Source organism: Mesocricetus auratus, unplaced genomic scaffold (genome assembly GCF_017639785.1).
Source record: "Mesocricetus auratus isolate SY011 unplaced genomic scaffold, BCM_Maur_2.0 Super-Scaffold_100013, whole genome shotgun sequence".
NCBI lineage: Eukaryota > Metazoa > Chordata > Mammalia > Rodentia > Cricetidae > Mesocricetus > Mesocricetus auratus.
In genome coordinates this window covers 17,018,644-17,046,133 of record NW_024429196.1, presented here as the reverse complement: position 1 = coordinate 17,046,133, position 27,490 = coordinate 17,018,644, and the positions used below count along the sequence as shown (strand labels likewise).

The 27,490-nt window shown below is 38.9% G+C and overlaps 1 long non-coding RNA gene across 4 annotated transcripts; it reads right to left on the bottom strand.

Moving 5' to 3' along the window:
- Positions 1 to 507: 507 nt before the first annotated feature.
- On the bottom strand, positions 508 to 26,937 carry LOC121143508. 4 transcript variants are annotated; one of them, XR_005880728.1, is made up of 5 exons: positions 26,796 to 26,937; positions 23,940 to 24,242; positions 23,251 to 23,442; positions 3,980 to 4,224; positions 508 to 1,042 (listed from the first exon to the last, which is right to left on the bottom strand). It is a non-coding gene; the product is annotated as an uncharacterized LOC121143508 (long non-coding RNA). The 4 variants fall into 4 exon arrangements; XR_005880726.1 differs by lacking the exons at positions 508 to 1,042; positions 3,980 to 4,224 and adding an exon at positions 18,851 to 19,056; XR_005880729.1 differs by lacking the exons at positions 508 to 1,042; positions 3,980 to 4,224 and adding an exon at positions 18,851 to 19,056 and having other exon boundaries at positions 23,251 to 23,391.
- Between the last annotated feature and the right edge of the window lie 553 nt (positions 26,938 to 27,490).

Sequence of the window (27,490 nt, the reverse complement as noted above, 5' to 3'; positions counted from 1 at the left end):
GAACTACACAATTATTTTTACTACATGTTAAGCACCTACTGGAAGTTACTCTGCAGATCTTGTGGTATAGGAAAAGAAAGTGTGTGTGTGTGTGTGTGTGTGTGTGTGTGTGTGTGTGTGTGAACATTTGGGTGACTGGTGAGATGGCTCAGTGGTTAAGAGTACTTACTACTAGTTCCAGATAGTTATGAACTAGTTCCAGATAGTTCATAATTATCTGGAACTCAAGCTGTAGAGGAGCTAACATCCTTTTCTGTTCTCCATGAGTTCTTGAACTCATACACACACACACACACACACACACACACACACACACACACACACACACACACACACACAGATATACACACACAGAAACACACATATATACATAATTAAACATTAACAAATCTAAATAAATAGTTCAGGAAACTAAATATATCTAATAAAATCCTCAAACCCAGCTTTGCAAAAAGGAAAAGCATTATTCTATCAATTTTTAGTTCAAATAACTGTTACTCTTTTTTCAAATTAGCTGATAATTTTGTGAATAGGAAGGAGAAATTTGAAAGGTGCCTTGGTTCAAAAAGTTTCTCATTCACTTGAATTCTTACTGAGCACACCCAAAGTAGATATTTTCCTCTCTTGCATAGATACATCTGATGCTATTTATAAATGATGAGCATCATTCATTTTAGAGCAGAGAAGCACCAGTGCTTTCAAAAGGCTTTAGTTGACCTTTGGGTGTGCTGCAGCTGTTCAGTAGGAGGATAGACATCATTTCTTCAACTCAGCACTGTTGACATTTGAGATCTCTAAGTCTCTGTTGAGTGGTTCTACACTTTGTAGAGCATTTGGCCACCTCCATGTCTTTTATTAATTATCCATAAGTGTATACATCCCTTTAAACAAAAGATATTTGTAGACATCCATTGTGTTCCCATGGTGGAGAAAAGCGAGAAGTCGGCCAAAGCATCTCCTGGTAAAATCAGTGTTTTGCCTTTTAAGTAAATTCTGTCAGGAGTCAGGACCCAGAACAGTGGTGGCCTTGTATAGTTCAAGCCTATGGGAAGGTGAGACAGGAGAATTAGAAGTCTGTGGTGAGGAGAAAGAGAGACAGACAGAAGGAGAGATTCAAAATAAATTCCTCTTTTGATTATTTAATCTTTATCATATGTGAATTTTTATTCACAACAAAGTTGGCATAACACACTTCAAAGTACAAAAGGAACACATGATTCCACTACAACCTAACATCACCCTTATCTAGTACTCTATCTGTTTATCTAACAATTATAATAAGAGGATATAATTACATTAAGAGAAGACAAGAAGATATTGCTATCTTTGGAAACTTGAAAGTTGACTGTTGGATCCTTAGCCGTCATGTTGTCAAGCAATGACACCTTGTAGCTATATCCCTGAGGCAAAAATATGTACTAAATACAGTGCCATGACCCTGAAGTCATGCAGGTTGAGTATCTCAGAGACTTGGGTCATTTCTCTCATCTACAAATTGGAGCCTCACACTGTGCATAGAAGTTGAAGCTGCTTGCATCTAATATGACAGGATGGCCTTTCTATTTTTAATTCCTGAAAGTTTTCATGTCAGTAACACCAGAATATTTTCTTCTGACACATATCAGCTATGTACTTAAAGCAATAGTTTCAATATGGAGGGTTTTATATTGCTTTATGAGAATAACAATGCCCCAAGGAATTTAAAGTTGGAAGTTTCACACTTAAAAACTTGTGTATAACACACTAGTGTATACTCCTTCAATGTGCCTTATGTCAGTTCCCCTGAAGATGAATAGCTTCCTGTGGATAACTGTCTGTACAATCTGCTTCCACTTGTGTATATTTTGCACCAGTTGGAAACCCTGATGAAGTTGTTTGAGGGCAGTCCTTTATGAATTTTAGAAACATAACAAACAAAAGTTGGAATATCTTGTTTTCTTTCCCTTTTTTTAATGACCAATGAGACTTGGTAGCATTCAAAATTATTCCATATGTTTTAATCAATACACATGATAGAAAATTCAAGGACAACAGTCTGTAGGCTTTGAATATTGACAAAGACTATTTGGGAATATTCTCACAGGCATGAAATCAGAAATTTCCAACTATGGAGAACCACATAGGCGTGTAGAGTTTTACATTATCGTTGTCCTGTCAGACTACATAGTAGTGCTTCTCTAGTTCTGGAGCAGCTGGTCTACTAAATTTAACTCAAATTCTACTGTATCTGACTAATTATTTACAGGCATAACATTGACAGCATTCAGTGCCTACTGCCATTAGGATTAATATTGTAAAGAAGCCTGATTCCTTGAAAAGAATTCCTTTAAAAATTTTGTAGAGCACATCACTTTGGCTTCTCAGTATTGTTTATTCTGAAGCAGAAAATACCAAAAGAGTGCATGCTAAAGACTTGCTAAAGCACATTGTCAACACTAAAAGCCTCTGTTACTTTATATACATGATAAAATGCTAAAATGTAAACCATAATGTGGCATTCATCTTTATCTAATTTCTAAGATTTATTAATATCTGATGATTACTCAAAAACCTTCTAATGAATTAAAATGAAAAAATAGTCTGGCATATACTGATGTATGCATTCATTTTATATTTCATCTGAAAAAAATCTCTTCTGTAGGATTTTAGAGATTAACAGCAGTCTCTTTTTCTCCTTAGCATTACAAAATATGTATGTCTTATTAAAGTATCACTCATTTATCATGCAATGATAAGTCTTTGAGGTCCATCAGCACAGGCACAGTAGGACAGTGGTTTTAGAAGTTTGGCACACTGGATGAAGTTTGTACATAATAGTATGTGTGTAAATTTGTATCCCAGGGAGGTAAATAAAGATCCATATGTACTATTAGGCAAAGGGTTCAACTCTGTAGATCAGTGTTCAAATAAGTATTCAGTGAGAATCAGCTCAAATTTGGTCATTCAGACACAGAAGCACAGATTCTGAAAGTGACACCAGGAAACATGTGATAGACTCAAAGTACGGGAAATGCCAATTAGTCTAAACCTCAGAGATTACTAGCACATATTTCTTTGACAGTACCAATACTAACACCGCCATGTCCCTTGCTCTAGGGACTTGAGTCATTAATCAAGTAGTTGCTTTTCCATTTATCTCCTTTGATTTAAAAGGCACGAACATACTGTTCAATTTCTGTTATACCAGTCAACCACACAAAGCAAAAAATAACATAAAATAAATTTTCTGAGAAATCAATAAGAACTGTTTCATCTATGATCTCCAAGATTTATCTATGAGAAATTTGACCATCTCAGGACCTGAATCCCAGTACCACTGCCTGGATGCTGTAGTGACAATTATGCAAATATTTAATGGTGACTTGAACAAAACTATGCTCAAACTGTCATAGCAGAGCAGGGAAATAGACCACAACTGTTTCCAATAAACTCCTCTGAAAATTATTTTAAAAGAAATCAGAGATTCCTTTGTAATGAAATGTTAAAAATTCTTTTAAAGAAACCAGCTAAGCATCTTGAGACACAGATGTCCTATGTATGGTGTAACACAAGTGTTAGGAGCCCTGTCCAAGTGCTGAGAGAAGCTTCACTGAGTGGTCAAAACAAATCTCACATTTGTCTGAGTTGAGGCATGGGTTAGGGACCTGGTAAACACATTATTTTTAAAGAAAAAAGTAGCGACAACCTGTCTCGCATGCCAACTGGGATCATGACAACTTCAAATGCCAGGAATATACTACTTTTTCTGGTCTTTCTGCTTGTGGTCATTCGAAATGTTGAAGGGTGAGAAGAGAAAAACTTTAGGAATGGAGTAGACTGGCAGTTGCACTGTGCAGAGAATATCTATGATGTGGCTCAAAGTGGATTTAATTGAACTGTGTCAGAATCACAAAGCTCCCTGTCTGCTGCTGACCCCTCAAATCCAGTCAGCCCAAACAAAGGAAAAACTGTGGCGAGCAGGACACATTATGGGTTTTACCTTCGTGAGAACCTTCTGTGGCCAACTAAATGTGTGTCTTTCAGGTGATGGTTAATTTTACAAAGGATTTTTCCAAACTTTCATTACTACGGGACTTGAAAAACAGCATTCCAAATTTCCTCCAGTCTTTCAGGCATCGTTCCAATTTCTTCTGTCCCGTCCACGACTCTTTTTGAGGCAGCCTCTGTCTTGATACAATAGTCTTTCTGTACTTCTCAATGACATCACACTGTACAAACCTGAACCTGTGAATGTAGACACAACTATATCCAATTTTGGACAGACAGAATCTGAGAGCAAACGGTGTGCAAGCTCCATTGTAGCTCGTGATTCAAATTCCATAATTCAGATGATACATAGTACCACAAACTTCCTGAACTTTTACTGGAAGACAAATTAACTAAATGCTATTGTATTCTCTTACAGTCCATTAATTTTCTATCCTTTACCTGGGAATCCATATGATTGTAATATTTCTTTAATTTTTAATACAGTTTCTTATGCCAAGTTTTTCTGACATTTTGGTTCTGCATACACTGTAGAGGTAATTTATTTAATAATAATTCCATAATAAATTCAGTAACAATGATTGGTATCTGTACAATATAACTTCTAAGGACTGGAATCTTCTAGTGACCAAATGTGATCTGCACCCCTGCTATGGGTTGCACTTTCCAGAATTAAGTCCTGTTCTTCTAATTTTAAGATGGTGTCAACAAATTCTGAACTTTAGAGGGGAAGACAGGAGCTATTTGTGTAACACTGCTGTCATGTTTGACTTCATATTAAATACAATAAATGAGCATTGTTTTAATTTCTTAAATATTCTCACCCTTGTCATTCAACACACTTCTGTCTCCTTTCCTCTATTTTTGCCTATTTTGTGAAAGGAACTGTTTGCAGACGGTATACAGAGCAACTAGCTAATGTCACTCTAGACAATCATTTTGCCCTTAATCATGTCCTGCCCTAGGGACTGGATACCAGGTAGAATAGCTATAGAAAATACAGAGTGCAGGGCCCAGGTGAGATGGCTGAGTAGGTGAGTCTACTAGCCCCTAATCCTGAAGACTGGAGTTTACTTGCAAAAGTCACATGGTATGGTAGAACAGAACTGCTTCCTAAGATTTCCTCCTGATCTCCACATGTATACAGGGGCACTGGCTCACTGATGGGGCACACATGTTTTAAAGACTGAAGTGTGTGTGTGTGTGTGTGTGTGTGTGTGTGAGAGAGAGAGAGAGAGAGAGAGGTTATTTCATAGCTTACAACTGGGGAAGAACCTCATCCCCTCTCAGTCACAGTGTGTGAGTGATTATGGAATTATCCTGAGATATGTGTGATTTTTAGCAGATTTTTAAAATCCAAATTCTAGAATATATTCAGATACCTCAAGGCAGCTCTCTCCTCCCTCAGTATCTTTGTTTTTTTAGATTTTGCTGATTTCCCATTTGAGTTCTAGAAAGCTCTCTAATGTTTTAACCTTTTCTTTCTAAACTAGAAAAATTTGCCCCTTTTCCTTAGGTGCCCTTGAAAGTGTGCCTCCGGAAATTTACATGGAGGAAGATATCTTAAATCTCAGCACTGTATGACTTTTCTTGGTGAAATCTGCACAGCTGTCAACAAACCAGTGTGTCTTAGTGACCCAGGAAGCTTATTAAGTTAAGAAGCATAGATGAATATAGAAAAGAGACTACCAGATATTAGTCCCTTTTCTGATACTGTGATTAAGCACAAACTACAAGCTGCTTGGGGAGGAAAGGATTTATTCAGCTGATACCTCCACATCATGATCCAGTTTTGAGGGAAGTTGAGGCAGTTGGTAACAGAAACCAAGGAGGCACACTGATTCCTGACTTTCTCCCTCTGTCCCTTGTGCTTAGCTTGCTTTATTTTACAGCTCAGTATAACCTGCCCTAGGTCTGGTGCCACCCACATCGAATTTGACTCTTGTTCACCAATGAACAATCAGTACAGTCCCTTAAAGACATGACCATAGACCTATCTGACAACTAACTTACTTTCCCCCTAGGTAATTCTAGGCTGTGTCGAGTTGACAATTAATGGTAACTAAGACAGATATGTTTACAGGAGCGTGGCATGACTCAAAGGCAGTCATGTCACTGCAGTATATCCCTGCAAAGATGACATCTCAAATGAGTTACATCCTTGGAGCTTTCTGTACCCTTCCAGTCAGCTCTTCTGAGACTCAAGTCTCCTCTCCTTTCATTGTTACTGCTTATAAACTTTGAGAAGGGGGATTATGAGTCCTGTAAGTTTTTATTACTTCATTGCATTTGTGAGTTGCTGCTTCCTGAACCTTGGAAGTTGTGTTTACTTTGTGCATCTAAAGAACCTCCCTCCACGATGCAACCTTTCAGTTCAGAGGAAACTGCTGCACACCACCCAAATCCTTACTGTTTCTCCCTGTGGGTTGTTCTTTTAACAATACCGTGTACATTCAGGCCTAATACCAGGACCAAGAAGCCCATAGGGTACCTAGAACTGGCAGCAATCCCAGGCTATGCCATTACCTCAGTTTATGGCTTTTTTAAAGGCATGAAACTATTTGAACTGTATTAACTAAACTTTGATATGGAGTAATTCAGAAGATCAATTTTAAATGGGTGTGAATTGACTTTATGGTGGCAAAAAGGGAAAATTATTACTCGAAATCAGACCACTTTTCCTGACAATAAGGAAACATTAGGCTAATGCTTTAAAAATTAAGTAATGTATGCCATTAATTAAATAAGGCAGGGAGTGAGCCCGGATGATATATGTTCAAGAACAAAGAAGCTGATGACAATGATGCCTTTTAAAATTAACTGCAGTTTTGTCTTCCTCCAAACCACATTTTCAGAATCAGGGACACCTAACAAGCACTTTGGAAATTTCTTTCCCTCTTAGTTTCACAAAACTTTATTGAGTGGCTGTTGTTTACTGGGAAATGTACTTGATAGAAAGGAAAAGGACATTGTAGGGAGCAGAGGAAGTTCTTGAGTGAGTGAAAGTCTCAGTGAATGTGTGTTTTGAAGTGAGCACGGCCATATGGAAGATTTCCAAGACCTTGGACACACAGGACAATCGGCAAAGCTGTTACCCATATGGTCAAGGCTCAATAGGGATGTCAAGAGTTTTTCTCTGGAGTTCAAATGTGAATGTTTATGAACCACTGATGAGTGTGTGCAAAGACTAGCGTCTTAAGCATCCTCCTTCAGGATGTTTATAGCCTGAGGTTGCTCACCTACAAAGACCTCCTACCGAGACTAGCCCCACCCCTATCCCCCACCCCTGTTCTACCTGATAAACTCCTGGGCTTTTGGTTTGCAGTGGTAGATGTTAGAAAAACTATGCCTGATTCCAACATCACAGGTCTCTGTGTCTGTCTTATCTCCATTCCTTTGAAGCCCCTATGTGGGTTTCCAGGACCCAAGCACTGTGAGGCATATCAAGCCATGGTCTTTGTTTTCAGTTAGCCCAGGGGATTAAAATATGGTACATTTGAGGCAAAGGATATGGTTCCATCAGTAAAGTACCTGCCATGAAAGCATGAGGACCTGTGTGGAACCCACATAAAAAGTCCAGTGTGATAACATGCCTTTCACCTGTAATCCAAGCACCAGGGAGACAGAGACAGGAGGATCCCAGGAACCCCCCAGGATCCCCAGTCTTGCCAAATCAGTGAAGTCTAGATTTAATGAGAGACCATGTCTCAAAGAATAAGCTGGAGAAGATAACGGAAAGAAAACTGTTATCACCATCCAGTGATTGTATGGGTGATTCCCAACCTTCCTAATGCTGTGACACTTTATTTCAGTTCCTCATGTTTTGGTTGCTCCCAACCACGGTATTATTTTCATTGCTACTTCACAACTAATTTTTTTACTATTATGAATCATAATGTAAATATCTGATATGCAGGATTTCTGATGTGCTACCCCCAAAAGAGTCACCGCCCACGTGTTGAGAACCACTGCTTTACATGTGCACGTATGCGTATCACACACTCACAACACAAACTTATGGTAAGTGTGGCATTATGTCACAGAATAGCACTATTTTACATGAGAGAATATTTCACAGGTAGAAAAAGTTAAGTCTGAAAGGAAAAAGATGGGTTTATTTATAAAACTGGTGGTATTTAAACATGAACTTGATCTTGCAAATGAGCAGATCTTCAACAGGAAGTCACACTAGACTTTGAGGATGGGAAGCCCATTCCAGCAGAATGACTGGGCAGTCGGGAAATTGGGCTAGAGTGTGGTGATATCTCTAATCTTTGCTTTTGCCCACACGGTGATAGGTGGTACACTCTGAACCTTTAGAACAGAAGAGTGCTCTAACCAAACTCTCCCAGAATGACCTCCCAGTGGCACTAGGATTCACTATCTCACCAGGGTAGGGCGGGGGCGGGGCGGGGCCAAGGGCCCCGGGAGGGCTGTTCTGGGTGCCATAGTTGAAGTCTGGCTACTGCAGTAGGACTGCTGTTCCTTCTGCGCTCTCAAGTGTCATCCTGTTCTCAGTTCTTCCTAATTAAACCTGAGCCTCCGGCTCATGTGAAGTGCCTCTCCCTCACACCCACCCCTTCTAACAAATGTATTTTCTTTGCCCCACACTGGTGATACAACTCAGTCTGACACAGTTTCCTGTAAATGTGACCAGACCTGCCCAGGGTTATCAGTCTCCAGATACCAAAATCTCCATTTTATAAAATCTGAAAAGCCAAGGTGAGCTACTCAACAAACACAGCCCGAGGAAGAAGGGAACATTTGTCCAAGATGATGTAACACAAAAATAGTGTCTATGCACCACTTTTAATTTTCTTACAGTTATTGAAGGGTAAGGGAGAACATTTGAGTGAAAAGATCAGAATTTAAGCTATGGCCCCTGAAATAGTGCCCTCTCAGGAGTCTCTGTGGTTATTTCAAAGCTCAGCAAGTCTATGAAGGGAAGAAAGACATCAGATGGGGGGGGGATCTAAACATTAGGACTAATGGAAACAGAAGACAGTCTGGAGATTCCAGACAGCAAGAGGATTTCAAAGGGTAAATTCTAAGGGCCTCTGGATAATGAGAGAGAGAAAGAGAGAGAGAGAGAGTATGGAACATTTTTAGGGTTCTCTGGGAACTCAGATGAACACCTGATTTAGTCATCAGAGAAACACTGAAGATTTCCAAAGTAAAGGAGGCCAGCTGGCTCCAGTGACCTTGACCATATATTTAAAGATCACAGCCTTGCAGTTCAAGTATATTCACAGTGAAAGCCAGGGAAAGTGCCTTGTACCTTGGAGATGCAGGAAGCCATTAGAACAGAAACTAACCAGGCTGCTGGACTCTTTCAGAATGCCATTTACAGGTAGCAGATTTATAAGGCCTGCACTCAACTTCTCTGGGGTATGGGATGATTATAAGGAAGGAAGATGAGAAAGGTTCAGTTACAGAAAGAGACCAGATCTCTTCCTCTACAGATAGGGATTTCTGTCTTAATTGATGCTAATAACCCTGATCCAGGCAGTGGGCTTATAAAAAAATCGACATTTATATACCTCCTTTGTCAAGTATAAACATGGAACTATTATAGTCCTGGAAATTTTAAGAATGTGTGGGAGGGAAAAAAAGCAAGGAGAGTCCCGCAAGCTATTTAACTTTCAAGATTTTAAAAGCTCCGTGTTCCACCTATTTACGAGACTACTATTTTCTGTAAGTTGCCATCTTTTGAAGACAAGCAGATCTGCTTGGCCTCCCAGAATAAATATAGTTTTGAAATGCCAACATCTGTGGATAAATGTTAATTGACCCCTTTCTAATGCACATCACTGTTAAAGGCTGTTAACACACTTCACTGGCAGCCTTTGAACTTATGCACAGTAAGCTGACTTTTTATGGAGAACTTTACAGACACTGGAGGGGTGTAGAATTGACTTTCCTTCAGAACTTCTTTGTGTGATTACAATTTAGATGTATTTTGGTTTTCAGGAGGACTCACTGTGGTATGTAAGTAAAAATTAAAGAAACTTGGTGAAATGTGAAGCAAAGTTCTCCTGCTGACATTTGGCTGTGAGCCCAGAGGATGGGCTGCACAGATTATCCTACGTGTCATAAGACTTTGAATTCTGTTTATTTCTAGAATGGTTTAAATCTGTGTCAGGGTGTCTTGAAGCGACATACTAAAGGAGCAAAGAGACCTTCTGGAAAGAAAAATTGTGACTCTCGAAATAAGAAGATAAATAAAATGAGCAAGCCTGTTTGCTGTTGTCAAAATGGTGTCATCTGGAATTTAATTAGATGTCATCTTGTGGAGATATATGTTATTTGAACAAGACCAGTTCCCAGCAGGTTAAACAGCAACAGGGCAAACGAACAGCGGCGCTTGGATGAGAGAGAAGTTCCAGCCAGGCCTGTGATATCCCAGGAGACCCCTCAGTTAGGGATAATGTGGTGGACCCTGATTGTGTACGTGGGAAAGACAGACGGGGAGGGCTCCTTGTGCGTTTTCTATAGTTTCTCTTTGTGTTTGGTGTGAAGTTCCACCGAGGCACTGCGATGAGCGTTCATTTACTTCAGACAGATTGCTGCACTCAGTCTGATTATCTCAACATAAAATCACAGCAAAATAACCGAGCCAGCATTTGCTGCTCAAGGGTGTAAACCATGCAGTGCCCAATAAAACCAGAAGGAAGTTCGGTGGTGCCTGCTCCTGCACTTCTTCTAAACGCACATCCAGGGACCGTGGATCGTAAAGAGCTGACTGAGGAGCAGCTGCTTTCGTGTTTACAGATCAGTATCCTGAGACAAATTTTCTCTCTGACAATGGTAATCACCGCATCTGATGCGTGCCTGCTCAACAATTAAGCAGACAAGCTCTGCGATGTCACCTGGACAACCTCTCAGAGCCCAGCTTGTTTATCTCTGAAATGAGGGTAAAGATGAGATTTGTATCTAAGCATTAGTGTGGCAAACAAAAGATGAAAATATTTAACGTGCATTTTTTTGCTGAGTTTTTCATCCCTTAAGGTTTAAGTTCTCCCTATTTTGTTTTTCTATAGCTTATGAAACAGATAGAGGGTGACCACAACCCAAATGATGGAGAAAATTGATATTTGCAAGGAGAATAAATAAAAAATTATAAGAGGAGTTACAACCTAATCTATTTATCTGAGTAATTATTCCCTCTTCTTAAGTTTAACTTAAAGTCAAAATCGACAGCGTGTGCATATGCATGTGGTGACCAGAGGGTAACCACAGGCGCCATTCCACAGGTGCCATCCGTCATGTCCAAGGGAAACTCAGGACACTTGTGTAACTGTGATTCACATTAGCATACCAAAGTGTCCACTGGCCTCCAGGCTCACTCCATACCAGTTACTCCTCTCAGTTCTTTCCACCCTGCCCCTACACTAAACTTCTCCAGCTCATGGGCTTCCCTTCCCCAGGTCTCCATCTTATATAACTCTGCCATTTTGGTCATGTGCTCTCTTTGCTCTCTTGGCTCCTGGCTCTTGGCTCTTGGTTCTCTTTAGTTCTCTCTCTCTCTCCTCTCTCTCTCTCTCTCTCTCTCTATCTCTCTCTCTCTCTCTCTCTCTCTCTCTCTCTCCATCCCATTCTCTTGTCCCGCTAGACTCCCCATGTCCCAGTTCATTCTTCCTACTGGCCACATATACACTATTTTCCCTCCCTGCTCTGGACCCTAGCAGGTGTCTCTGACTGTACTCTCTCTCCCTCATACCTACAATAACTACCACCCCCAACCATCCCTTGGAGTGGTCACACCCTCATTTCATTCACCATCCATCTTTTGTTTTGAGTCAGGGTTCCTCACTAACCTGAAACCTGCCAAATAGGTTAGATGGCTGGCCAACAACCTCCATAGATCTGGTTGCCTCTGCCTCCCCAAACCAAGTACCTGCCCACATGCCCAACTTTTAAAATGTGTGTTCTGGGAATCAAATACACCTCAGCTCCTCATACCTGAAAGTTGAGCACTTTATCAAATGAGCTATGCCCCTAGCCACAAGATAGCATTTTGTGCCAAAAACCAACATTGTCTCATATCAGATGCCAGTGGGAAGTCTTAGGCTTGCTCTATTTCCAATAAATCACCTATAAATGGGATTTCCCCCAAGGCTTCCTCCTCAGGTTCAATAACTTGCTAAGACAGGTCGTAGATCTGAGGAAAGAAGACTTTATTGTTACCAGTCAATTATTGAGATCATAACACAGGAACACCCAGATGGAAGAGGTACATAAGGTACTGGATAGGAAAAGAGGAGGTCCCATGCATTCTCCAAGTGCTGGAAACTTTCCAAGCCATCATGTGGTGATTTTTGTACGGGGGATCAACACTGAGTCATGATTGGTAAAATCTGGGCTCACTGGTGACTAAGGAGGTTTTGTTACAGGCTTGAAAGTCCCAACCTTCTCAATCACATGACTTACTTCTCTGAAGTGGAAAAGAATGCCAATCAGTGCTGAGTAGATGCGTATCCCAGGGTGAGACATCACGTTAAACTTTAGGGAGTAGCATGTATTAAGCAAGCAGAGTAGGAATCACTTATCTGACTCCCTGGATAGGAAAGTATGCACTTTGGGGAACTCTAGAATACAGCAGCTATTCTTACTATTGGACTGTTGTGGTGATGAAAGTGAGTATATGATGGTATCAAGTGTGAATCCAATATGAAAAGTAGTACAGGGTGTTAACTCGGCTATTAAAGAAGGGTAACTAGCCAGTTTCATCAGGGCCTCAAGACTGGATCAAGCTAGCATTTTAGACAAAAAGAGGCTATGTGAAAGTAAAGGGGCAACAAAGGTGAGAACCAGTCAAATTTCAGACTGTGGCTGTGTTTGGAAGAACCAGCTCAGTTCACTAAAGACAAGTTAGGAGAACCCAGGATTGAAGCAATGCAGTTGCCATTAATTGAGATGGACAAAACAATGGAGCAGGGGAAACACCCAAGGCTCTGCTTATCATATTTTGTGTATGAGGTGTATTTTTAGAAAATAGACAACTAAATGAAGTTTTTTTAATGGAAAACTGGATTTGTGGCTCTGAAGTGAAGAGAGATGTCTGAACTGGAAAAATAAATTTGGGAGTTTTTGACATACATATGGTTGAAGGCCATGGGACCCAGTGAAATGATCCAAACAGACACAGATGGAACAAACATGAGACTGAAGAACTGAGAACTTGGACATACTGACATGAAGAAGTTGAGCTAAAGGCAGTGAGGAAAATAGGTGAACAAAGCAACTCAGGAATTTAGTACCCCAAGTGTTTCAAAGCTAAAGAAGTATTCAAAATCAATGGCAATCAATGTGCATCTTAAAAATGACAATGTGATTCTGACAAAATAAAAACACAATACAAGACATGTAACAATTCACTTTGCAATTACAAGTGTAACTGAGTCAAACTTTCTGGAAAGCCAGTTAACATGATCTACAAAAGGGACTCCTGTCTCTGTTCTTTAGAGAATCAATGGAATGAACATACTCTAAAAGAAAAGAGGACTCGTTAGACTGACGTACACAATGCATGATGGGTAGTCTAATAGTGGTTGTTTTGTACCTGAGAGGCCTAGGACAATGTAGGTGCTTACTCCATGGAGCTGGATATCTCAACAGTACAGATCCTGTATTGAAGAACTATAGGATTCCGATTGAGTCTGGTTTTCAGTCTATCTTGGAACCCTTAAACCAGGGCCTAATATCCATGTAGGAAGTAGAGGCAGTAGATGAATTTCCCAACTTGCGTTTTCCCATTTCAAACAATATCCAATTAAGTTGACTGGCAATGTTAATTGTCACAATTCCTAAATCTAACTTTAAAAATTACAAATGTAGACTTGCATAGTTATTTGTGTTTTAATATCCGTCAGTTAAAAATATTTTGCTGAGTTTTTGTTGCCAAAATACTTCCACATTGATCTTCATAGTTTGAATACTTTTTTTAGCTAAAAGCCCACATTTCTAATTCACTTTTACCCCAACACTGCTAAATTTTTTGCATCTACCTAGTAAATAGTACTTCATATAATGAGGTTTGGGTAGACATTCCCATTATGGCAGCTCCTTTACACATCTCCATAATCAATATGAAAAGGGTAACAGAGGCATTTTAATCTATTCTTGGTCCTGCAGGTGTTCCTATCAATACTTGATATTCAATTAATACTTTTTTAATTAAAAAGAAGAATGGATGAATGATTGGACAACTGTATGTATAGATGAACATATGGATGAATTACTTGGCTTCCATTGACCATATGTAGTTTATAGCAGAGATGTCCAGTGGTTCTCTGAGGAAAATACGTAGTGTACTCATTGGGCATTAGTCATCTCAAAGCTGCTATAGAAGCATGAACCACAAAGTAGCTAAGTATAGCTGTAAGAAACCAACTGAGTTAGCCCCCTCACATCCTATGATATTTTTTCTTAACATCCCTGAGTAAAGTTGGGTTTCTTTAGACTGTCTGTGGCCAAGACTGTCCCATTTGGGGATGACCAGCCTTTTCCTCTGTGTAACTTGCAGCCCTTTATTCAGAGCTGCCAGATGCTGGCAAACCCTGAATCCCCCACTCTCTTGCCATTTACCCAGCCAAAAATCTCTTTATAGATTAGTGAAAAGCTTTCCTAGTGTTTGGGGCCAAGATTCTTTGGCTGTCTATAGTCAGGAATTCTGTCTTTTATCTGTCTGTGAAAATCATCTAAAAGTCCCCAAAGCACTTGTGCTTCTGGAAGATAGAACTTGGAAAAACAATAATGTTACTTCTTAAATTTATTTTTCTTCTCCTCATCCATGACAAGAGCAGAAGATCAAAGAGCAGAATCTGTGTGTTGTGATGAAGAAGAGGCAGGATTGTGGGAAGGAAAGAAATACAAAGAGAAGAAATCATACAATATACGCATGACTAACTTGGACAGGTGTCTCCCTCTCCTAAAGCTGGAATATCTCCTTGCTTCATGGTCCCATATTTCCAAGGAAAAGGGATAATGAGATCAAATGTTGAAGCTTTAGGTTCTATACAACGCTTCTTTAATAACAATATGGGAGTCTTAACTCACAGAGATCCGCCTGCCTCTGCCTCCCAAGTGCTGGGATTAAAGGGAGGTGCCACCTATGCCTGGCCAAAATATATTCTTATAGTTACATAGATGTCTAGAAATTTTTCTGTTCTTACCCTTGGAAAATTTACTAGCATTTTGACATATTTAAAATAAAGATAATTTTAAAATAAAATATATAATTTGGGATACTTCTTCTATTTGTCTTATTTCCATGCATCTTCAAGGTCTATGGATGCTGTGTCTTATTGGTTTTTGGTTTTGGTTTTGTTATTGTATTGGTGGTATTGTTTAGTCATTGGTATTGTTTGCATGCTTCTTTTGTTTTCAAGGTGTTGGGGTTCAAACAAATGCTCTTCTACTGAGCCACACACCTAACCCTGTTGTTTATACTGTCTCATAGGAATCCTGTAAAAGATGATCTAAAAAACACGATTATTGCAGATTAAAAATTCTAGTATAATCCATCACATTAAAAATATTCTCTTCCAAGAAATGTAAATAAGTGAAATGAAAACTCAGTCCAGAGCCCAGCAAGTAAAGGCCCTTCTCTGATCTTGATGTCCTTCATTTAATCCCCAGAGTCCATGTGGTGGAAGAACTGACACCCATGAGTTGCCCTCTAAGCTCCACACATGCTCTGTACATCCCCACTGCAACACACACAAAATAAATGAATAAAAAAATGCAATTCTAAAAGTATAAAAGCAAGAAGCCATAAAATTCCCAGAGCTTTTGGTTTTAAAGAAATAAGTAGTTCATAGCAAGACCATGTTTACTCCATGTACCTAGGAATACTGAGATGTATTTACTAACTGGCATAGGCAACCATATTTAAATGAAGCAGAAGACTCAAAATATACACTAATGATACAAATAATTCATTTTCTTCTAGGAGGAAGGCAATTTTGTTGTCATGTAGGCTTAGGGAATAAGAACTTTAAACGTATTGACCTGTTTTTCATTTCTCTGTGTTCAGACTCACTTATCTTAAATCAACCACACACCGTGAACCAAATGCTTTTATTGTTTTCAAGACAGCTATAAGTGAGCATCTCATATCTTCTCTACAGGATGTGGCTTGTTTTTTAACTTTCTGAAGAATTAGGTGACTGTGATGTGTTTATTTAAGTCCTTTGAGACACTCTGCTGTATTTTGGGTCTTAATTCTCAGGTAACAGTCTCTTTGCCAACATGCGAAGCTTTAGAACATCTGCAATCGAAATAGTTGAGTGGGAAAGAGCCTACGGTGACTTGGTAGGGCCTGACCTGGGTGCTGTAAGGTCTCCAGAGGCAATATCCGCTTGACTGGATATTCATACAACCACCTTCAGCTCAAGGGTCGCTCTTTGAGAGGTGATTTGTTATCTAATTTAAGATTTTTGTTTATGATCCAGGCATACAGTTTATTTCATCCTGGCAGATAACATAAATAACTGTGTCCCATAGACAGGGAAATCCAGCAGGAGGGATTAGATACACAGCCATTGCATGTCACTGGCTTAATTTATCAAATTCACAGACAGTCAATCATTTGTAGCTTGATGCTTTGCTTGTACAATCACTACCTACCAATCTGAGGAAGAAAATGCCCATGCTGGTACACAAGGAAAAAATTTCTTCTCTACTAGTTCTATGGCTACATTGCAAATATGTTGGGTCCTGTGAGATGGCTAGACATGGAAAGGTGTTTGCCACCAAACCTGACCTCCTGAGTTCCAATCTCAATACTCACTGAAGAAAACTGAAAGCTGAAAGTTGTCCTCTGACCACCACGTGCAAGTGTTCTCTCCCAAAAACTTAATACTTTTTAAGTAGATTCTATAGTTAAGTAAGTAAAAGTAATTGTTTTATTGGAGGGTCAATGTGTTCTGCAAGCTTGAAAAGGGCTATTAGCACCATGTTAGGACGAAAGCAGGGGGTGGGAGCCAGAGCATCCTGGCTCTCCTCATCTTAGTGCAACCTGTTACTGTGTATATAAACTCTCTGTTTTCTCGTTTGTAATGCGTCTTTTTCTGTCCTACCAGCAAGCTTCCAAATATTGACCTGGAGACGTACTATTAATTATGAACCCTCAGCGTATGACTTAGACTTGTTTCTAACAAGCTCATATAAATTAAATTATCTCATTTATTTTAATCTACATCCTACTATATGGCTTTTTACCTTTCTTTTATTATATATGTCCGATTTTCCTCCATGTCTTGTTGGTGTCTCCTGCCTGCCAAGATTTCTCTTCCTTGTCCTCTCTCTCCCAAGAAATCCTACCTATATCTCCTGCCTAGCTATTGGCTGTTCAGATTTTATTACACCACTCACAGGAATACACCTTCACACAGTGTACAAATCTTCCTCAACATTTTCACCTTTTGTCTAAATAAAAAGGAGAGGTTTTAACTCTAGTATGGTAAAACTATGTACAATAAGAATTATCAAGTAAGAATTACATTTACAATGTCCAGTCCATTTGTATTTGGCAGGTTTAGAGAAAATACTTCATCTCTTCTATCTTAGTGAGTCCAAATTTTATGCCTAAACCACTTTTGACCATAACCTATATTACCATCCTAAAAAATAACTTTTTAGACCTTAAAACATCTTCTTAGATAATAAAATTAACCTTTTATGTCTGTCAACCTTATAAACTTTACATCTGTTATGTGAGCTTCTTTTCTGAATTTGGTAACAAAGAAAACTGTAACTAGAACTAACTCATCTTCAACTGCATCAGAGACTCCAGAAGGATATAATATCACCTGAGTAAACAGAAAGTTCAAGGCAAACAACTTTCAAAATAACAGAAATAACTGCCTGCTTGGACAGTTTCTTTTGAAATGTTGGGCATCCACTTTTGGCCTGCAGGCCTAGAATAGCTAACTGGCTTTTCTGTGAAGCAGCAATTTTGAGGAAGTGTCCTACCTTGCCTTGGGAAAGTTTGGCAGTACCTTGCTTTTGTGTCCTGCTTGTTCAATTTGGGAAGATTTCTGTAAGCAATCGAGGCAAGGGGAGTTTCTTCCCTGAATGGCTAGTTTGCCACAGTGAAAGCAAACTCCAAATGGAGATTCTTCAATTTTCATAGTCTTTTTTTGAAATGAATAAGTGCTTACAGGAACAGACATATCTTACTGTCATGAAAAACCTTATGTTACTAAAACATTTTAAATGTCATATTCTGTAGTTCTAAAGACCACCTATCTATTTAAAATATATCTGTTTGACCTTTAAAATGCTATATAACATAACTATAAGTTTGATTGTTATAGTTCAAACAATAATACTAATCTGTCTTTCTTTGTTATCCTAAATAGCTTTCACGGACTAAAAATTTACAATATATTTTTAAATGAGCTGCATAGGTACAATACCTTAAACAAGGATAGAAACATATACATGTAATAAAAGTAACCTTGAATTTGTATCAATATTCAAAAATCCATACCAATGTAAAATAATTGAGAATAGTTGTTGTTCAAAAGTAGACTCTACAATCAACACTTTAATCCCATTATTTCTAACTGTAGTCCCCCCTTTTCCTCTCAGAAAGAGATTTCTGAATCTAATCTCCTTTGCTCAGTTTCTTTCCTTACCATGACCAATAACAACTTGTAACCAACCCCACTAAATGATGACAAACACCCATAACCCACTTAATGACCAAAAACCACCCACACCACCTCTTAGGAACGGGGTGTTGTATTCTCTAGACTGATTCCTCTTGTCTGGGGATGACAGCATCTTTAGGGGACCCAGAGAAAACTAGAATAATGGTCAAGTCCTGGGAAAGCTAGCTGTATTATTTTCTGTTTATTCTCTGTGTGATGGGAAATTGTAGCACTTATCTGAAGTCTTGGCTGGATAGTCTTTGAGGCAGGACCATCTCATCTAGCAGATTTAAAGTTGTTCTGGATGCAGAATTTTGAGGAAACAACAGAAGATGCATTCTGAGAGGCTGGATTCCTGGGCTACTTGCTGTAAATAGTATCTGACTCTTTTGTTCTGAAAACACATAAACTGTTAAAGGTTTATATTCAAGTTTGGAATGTGCAGTGAGCACAATTCAGTTAAAGACAATTTTTGTTTTATGTTTGAGCAGGTGGGCGGTATTTGTTAACTTTACAAGTCTATTTGAACTGTATAGCCAAACCTCTATCCACACTATATGAAAGGATGGCATGTAATAATAAGTCATGAGGGCTCTGTAGCCAACAAGATTTATCATGTCTCATCCAGTCTCAGAACTGTTCCTACATCTAGGGATCAACATACATGCCACCTGTCCCGTAGTCTTTCCTGATTCCCTCCCTCATATCTGTAGCCAAGAACTCAGGAGGTCTCACCTGGTCAAATCTGATCTCTATTAACTTTAAGGGAATCAGTAGCTTTTCATTGCCTGTGAAAAGAAAAGCATAACCTCTCCCTCAACTCAACACATTTATCAACTTCCATTTTGAAGCCAAGACATCTCCAGAGTATATAGGCTGGTTTAATTTAGTAGTTTTTTCCACAATCCAAGATCTCTCAGCAGCCTTTTTTTTTCCTTCTGCATCATCATTTAAAGATTTTGAAGTCAACAAAGCACCATACAGGATCCAGACATCCTGTGTATTTTTCATCTGCACTTGGCTTATTATTTTATATTACTTTATTCTCTCTTTGCTTTATTATGTTGAAACTATTTTTCTATGACTGTCTATACTCACTTTCTTTTCTTTCTTTAGCATCTAAGCATTTTTTAAACACACTGCAAATTTTCAGAAGTTTTCTCAGTCTGGACCTGACTTTCTGTATGTCTGCACTGTTCTCTGATGGTGAGACAAACCTTAAACAGTCACACCAGTCACAACACGGCTTTGGTTTAATGCATGGCTCTGGCACATGGCACTGGCAGCTGGCTCTAGCCTTCAGGTAGCAGCAAGGAGCAGTGTCTCTGTATGCTGAGCACCTGAGCACTGGCCTGCCTGAGAGACTGCAGGACTAGGAATCCATATCCAGCTGCTTGTTCAGGACTTTTCTTAGCTTTCCCAGGCCCTGTGTTTGGATAATTGAACATCCACATTGGCTGTCATATGTAATTGGAGTTTTCTTTGGACTTCCAGCTCACAAATAATGATATGGAGACTTATTATTAATTATGAAAGCTTGGCTTTTGACCAGAATTTTTCCTAACTAACTTGTAACTTAATTAAACTGTTTCTAATAATCTATATTCTATCACATGACATGGTTACATTTCCTCTGACCTATATGTCCTATTTGCTCCATTGGCCTCTCCTGAGAACCTTGATTATCTCAGCCTACTTCATCTCTCTGACTGGAAATTCTGCCTATACCTCCTGCCATTATTGCTCATTCAGCTCTTTATTAAAACAATCATTGCAATATATCTTCACACAGTGTACAGATATCCCAGAACATTCCTTGGCAAAACAAGAAGAATAATATCTTGTAGTTAACTAGATTATAATGTTAGCATTATAAATGCAGACAACATTCCTGGCCCATAACAAATACCAGATATATAGTCAGGAGGTAGTGGCACAAACCTTTAATCCCAGCATTTGGGAGACAGAGACAGGATTTCTGTGAGTTCAAAACCAGCCTGGACTACAGAGAAAATTACATGGCAGTCCAGAGTACACAGAGAAGGCCTGTCTCAAAAAAAAAGCAAACAAAAATTCTTTAAAATATGTTTAACTCAGAGTTTGACAAGCTTTCTTTGACCTTGAAACCCAATGATCTGCCCACCAACCTTTCCTTTTCCTTTCACAATAACTACCCTGATAAATCTATTCTGGTAGTCTGAATGTAATTGATACTCATAATCTCATAGGATGTGACACTATTAAGAAGTGTGGCTTTGTTGGAGTGGGTATGATCTTGTTGGAGTAAGTGTGTCATTGTGGGAGCCAGCTTTGAGGTTTCCTATGCTCAGCATCCTGCCAAGTGTCTTAGTCAACCTCCTGTTGCCTGCAAGATGTAGGTCTCTCTGCTACTCCTCTGACACCACATTTGCCTACACACAGACATGCTCCCCATCATGATGATAATAGGACTGAACCTCTAAAACTGTAAGCTATCATTTCAATTAAATGTTTTCCTTTATAAGAGTTTTCATGTTTGTGGTGTCTCTTCATAGAAATAGAAAATCCTAACTAAGACAGCTATATTTCTACAAGTCCTATGCATTGGAAAATTCACCCAAGGTTCAACGTACCATGCTTATCAAAGTATCATGTGGATATTGCTAGCATAATTCTTATAACTTGATTAATTAAAAAATAACATTCTAGAACATGTAGAGAGAGAGAGAGATAAGTTCTATTGGCTGTATCATTGTTGGTTTACATGTTTCATCTCAGTCGGGAGCCTTACCATAACAATTAGCAATAATGTTAATGTCTGCTACATACACTTGCAGACTGTTTATAGACCACAATAAATGATAGCAACATATGCAAGATTTAAATAATATGGCTCAAACACATTTCATACATACTCAGCTTGCCCAACTAGAAACTGGGAAATGTAGGCATTCATAAAAAAAAAAAAAAACAGTACTTCAGGATTTTACATCTTCAATAATAAAATTTGTCTCCCCATATCCCTTCCATCTGAGAAACTCACAAAAGCCAACCCAAAGTTTGGTACTGACATCAATTTCATTACCTTTCGTGGCAGTATCTTGCTATGTGGCCCAGGCAGGTCTTCAACTCATGATCCACCAACTGTAGTCTCTGTGTACTAAAATTATAGGCATATGCCCCCAAACCTGGCCAGGATCAGTTTTGTAAATTATTTTCTATAGCTTTTATTTACATCATAGGCATAAGAATATATAGTAGCTACAGCCATTCACAATTATAAACAAAACTCTAAGACAATAAGCAGCTAATGAAAATATAATTTTACTCGTGTCTTCCCTTCAAATTTTGGCATTTATCACATTGTTTTTTCTAGTTCCTATCACAAAAGCTCCCAGATTAGGTAACTTATAAATAATAGAACTTAACTTCACATGGGTATAAAGGCCAAAAGCCAAGATAAAATAACTGTTGGGTTCAGTGTCTGGTGAGGGCCTGACTTCTTCTGTGATGGTGCCTTATTGTGTACTCTGAACAGAAGGAAATGGTCTTTCTTCACATGGAGGAATGACAGAAGAGGCAAAAAGGACAAAATATCTCAACCCTATTCTTAAGGGCACAAATCCCATTCATAAACTCAGGACCCTGTGTCCTCACTTCTGGAACTCACACACACACACACACACACACACACACACTCACTTGCACATCTAGACTCCCCTAGTAACCCTAATAAATAAATAGAGTGGGAACCTGGAATTTAGTGTTTTTTTCCCTCTAGTTAAGAGCATCTTGGTGTTTTGAGCACAAAATTCTGGGTTCACCCCCCACCAAAATAAATAAACAAACAAACAACATTTAAAAATAAAGAAAGAAAGCTATTTCTGGTACATCTTCCACTACATGGAAAACTTCAGAAGCCTCATTAGAATCTGTTGGTTGCTCTTTCCAAATGCTGACATTTAACAAACGCCATTGGCTGGTTTGTTCTGTTTGTCTCCCACAGCTGAAAAGTAATACAGGGTCTTCAAACGATGGCAATGGGTGCCTGTTTTGTCTCTGTCTGGTCATGCCAGCTGAGCACATGCCAGTATGTAGGAGATGAGAGGAGCTCCAGCTCCAAGGACTTTGTGTCTCACTTCACTTTTACTCCATCTGGGAATCACACTATTCAAGAGGTGCTCAAAAAGGTCCTTCAAGTGAGAAACACAGCAGACTTTGTAGCTGTTATTGTCGAAAACCAATTCAGTATAATGACTTTAAAGTACCAAAATTCAAACACACCAGAAACATTTTCCCTTTTGTACAACAAATACAACAGATGGATAAATTTTAAAAGCAAAAACCAAAGATAATATGTTCTCAGACACTCAGATTTAAAAAATGTACCTTATAAAGAAAATTTATACTTACAAATTTAAATATATAATCAGGGTTTTCTATTTACCACCTACTAAATTAGAAATTTTTTGTCTATTTTTGTCTATGTTATCTTGACATAAGTTTTAGCCTTGTATTTTCATGACATTCAGCTCTCACACATCTATCTGAATGTGAACTGCACAAACACAAAACAAACATATATAGCACACTAATGCAAAGAAATGGCAAGAGTAATACTCACAGGCTGAGAAAAACCACCAGTGTCCATTAGTGGATGGGCGAAAGACAGTTCAGACTATGCAATTGGGATTTGCTGCAGTATGGATCTAGTTTCTCTCCATGTGTTAGAGTCCCAGGAGACAGTATTGAAAGATGGTAGAACCTTTAAGAGACAGGCCCAGGTGTGAAGTCTTGGTATCATCGGGGTCTTGTCCTTGACAGAGATTGTGGGAGCTCAGCAATTTTCTCTCTCTCTCTCTCTCTCTCTCTCTCTCAGGCTTCCTCACTGTGATGTAAGATGTTTTCTTCTGCCACACCCTCGCACTGTGATGTGCTGCTGTGATGTGAGGTGTCTGTAAGTCAGACATCACCAGGGTTTGTTTTAGTGACCAAAGTGTGCTAACATGGGATCTCAAAGCATTTTGACTTGAATTCCAGGAGGAAATTCAACTATGTGTGCCTGTTTGTCAGCATGCAATTGACATTTAGATTCTTGGTGGTGAACGAATTCACAGTTACGTCTATGCCACCCACCATACACAAGACTGTGTCTCCTCTTGTGGCTCTTTTCCCAGGGTTTCTGATTCATTGGCTTCTTGACCTTTACTCTCAAGAAACTCACAGATGACTGTTTCTCCCTAAAAGCTCAGCCCTTCTACTGAGTTTATCACTTGAAAGCTAAACAAGATCTGCACTGGTTTCTATGCTCACCTTTTCTTTCCCCAACCCCAGTTTCAGGCTTCCATCCACATCTCTGGAAGGTGCTTTTAACTCTTTTTGTTCTCATTGTTATCCTCTTTGCATATCTAATTTAAGGCAGTGGCATCTAATCTACTAAACTAGTCATGTGAATATGCCGCTATCTTTTTCTTCTTGATTTTTATTCACCACGGTCATATTTTCTTCTTGCATTCAAACACTTCAATTCATAGACCACCAACCCAATTTGCTTCAGTGCTTAGAGTCTTCTGCACTCATCTGTCTGCTTCAGTGACTCTTCCTTCATAGGGAAAACTATAAACAAGATGTGATATCTGTTCTCAGAAAACGTTCAATGTAATTCAGGAAGGGACCAACAAAAGTAAAATGTAAAGTTGCTAAGTAATTGTGAGCTATAATACAAGGTTTGAGGAATTATGTGTAGATTATAGACATTAAAGGTCCATTTAACCATGAGATAACGATCTCCAGGGAGGATACAAATTAGGAAAGTTTGAATTGACAACTATAAGATAAAAAGAAAAATGAAGAGATTCATTTTAAGGGTTGGAAGCCCTGGAGTGTGCTTAGGTGTCTATTCATGCTAAACAGGGTAAATCAGATGACATGGGGGATGGGGCCAGCATAAGCCAAAAACAGAGAAGGAAGAGTTAACCACTCAAAAAGACCTAAGTAGATGGAATTATACAGGAGAACTATATAATTGTGAAAAATAGTGATATAACGAAGTCTATGACGAGCAAAAATTCTCAAAACTTCTGGGTAGAAGGAGAAAGATTTACATGGCTCTAGAGAGAACCCACAGCTGTATGAACGAAACCAGGGACAGTTTTATAGAGGATTGTCACCATGATCAGCTGGAAGCAAGTCTCATTAAGATGAGGAGAGTGAGAAATAATAAAAACTAACTCTTCTCCACTCCCTGCCCCCTTCTATCAGTGATGCTTGTTGGACACAATCAATTGGTACCTGAAGAGTATGAAAAGTTAACATTCACTTAGAAATTGCCTATTTCTACTTCTAGAAAGTGGAGCCCAGGAAGACAGAATAGATACGATGAGGGCTGGAGGAACAGCCATAGGTGTTTCTCTAAAGGACACTGGATTTCCTAGTTCTAGTATTGTGTAGTTAGCTCTACTTAGAATCTTCTTTCAACCATTTTTAGTTGTGTGTTGACACATTTATCCTACCTAATATTAATTAGTCATGCAAACATGACTTCTCATGTCAATACAATTATGCAAATTTCAAAATACAGTTCCATTTATGGGATGTTTCAAAACCAATGTGTATTCCTTTAAGGTAATATCATTGTTGTCAGCTTAAGTTTCCAATTTTTCAATCATTCATTTTTATTTCGCAAACTTCATATTTTGACATATTACAACAGATCCTAGTCCTAAGTATTTTTTTTCTGACATTTAACCCAAACCATCCACTTGTCTCATTGGCATGAAGTCAATGAGTGTAAGAAGTGAAATCACATATAAGCAAGAGCTGTCTCATTTGATAAATGAAGTAAGGAGAAGCATGGTGTCATCTACTTGACAAATGGATCTAATTTAACTGTGTGGATTTCTCCACTTGGTAAAGACTTTAGTGTGTTTGCACGTTTTCTAGCTTGGTATGTAAAAGGAGTCTAATAAGCAACTCCTGGCTGCTACATTCCCCATGGCTTGAAGAAGTAATGAGGAAGTACATTTTATCTAACAAATTGGCTGAAATATTAAAACCATCACTGTGGTATGTCTGGGATTTGGATGGGATAAGAAGACGTGATAAAAAGACAGGAACTTGGTGCTAGACTAGGGACTAGAATGAAATCACTTTTTTCCCCAGTGATTTAGCTATTTAGGCAAAAACAGCAAAATGTAATGAAAATTACCTTCAAAGCAAATACAGAATGGTTTATGACTTAGAATTCTATTTCCTGTCAAATCATAAATCTAATATAAGTGTCAAGTATATGTTTTCAGACATGTGAACTCAAACAAACAAACAACAAAACAGTATTATTTAAGTACTCTCTTTTAGACTTTGGGATTGGGACAGAAATGGAGAGGACACAGAGAGAAAGGGAAGGAGAGAGAAATTAAAGAGCAAATAGAGTATCTAATAAAAATAGATTTGTAGGTATTTTGGCTATGTTAGGGTTATAAAATTAACAATAGTAACAAATGAAATGAACATATGCCCTGATATGTTTAACTGTATATAAGGTAGTGACTTATGCAAATTATTACAGAAAACCATTACAAAGAGAAAGCATTCTATTTTTCTCATGTGACTGGGCTAACTCTAATATTAATAACATACATGCAGATGCAGAAAGGTAACTGTAAGTGAACACCAACTATCAATGCAGTTGTTAAGACGGGGGATTATGATAGTGGATGAGTTCATAAAGTGTAAAATTGAACAGGTAGTTACAACTCTAGGATTTCAAGGTGATTTTTTAAACTGCTAAAAATGGAAAAGGCTAATATCAAGACTCAGCATTCATTAATAACTAAAAATTAATATGTTTGCAAAACATATCATCTAATTAATTAATATAGAGACTATGTTGAGAACTGTTTACAGCATAAGATGAATAATGCAATTATAAATAGGCAAACTGTTTGAACAGACACCTAAAACAAACAAGATATACAAGTGGAAAGTAAGAACATGCAATCAGGTTCAGCATTATTAGTTACTTTAAAAAATGAAATAAAATTACAATGGTATTTTCTATATTTTAGAATTGCTGAAAGTATATTTTAAAATTTTAAATTCATGCTGAAACCAGGGCCATAGTGATCTGTGTGGCCTGTGCTGTCACCTGGGGCCATGTGTCAACCATACCTGAGCTACTGCCATGCCTGAGTCCGTCCCTACAGCAGTCAGGGTCTCAGTTGATGTCCATGGCTCCTATTACCACCAAGGGCCACGTGAATGCCTGGGATCTAGTCAGCCATCTGAGATCATGTTGGTGTCTAAGTGCCAAGCTGCCACCAGGGCCATATGGTCTGAGTGGCCTGAACTGCCACAGGGAGCATTGTGATGTCTGGGCCAAGCTGCAGCTGAAGGCCATGTCTACATCAATGGTCCTGATGCAGTTGGGGGTCTATATTCATATCTGTTACCTGTGTTGCAATAGGGGGCCATAAGAACCATTCTTAATGGAATCTGAGGTCCAGGCTGAGCTGACCCTGCCCTTTGATGGCCCTGGAAAAGCTGGTCCTGCCCTTCACTAGACACTGTAAAAAGAAATTTGACCCTGACTCTCACAAGAGAGCTGGCCCCAAGGACCTGGGCATAGGAGAGCTATACCCCTACACCCAGGAGAAAGGGCCCCACCCCCACCATGGCCGTGAGAGAACTGGTCCTGATGGCATTTGCATAAGAAAGCTGGCCCCGTGCCTGATAGGCCTCCCCAGCTGCCAGGTCTGACCAACCCAACTACTTCCCAGGCCCACATCCAGGGCCTTCTAGAGTGTGTGAAGGGACTTGTCCTGTGGAATGAGACCCACAGGATCTCCATGACTTGGGGCAGCAGT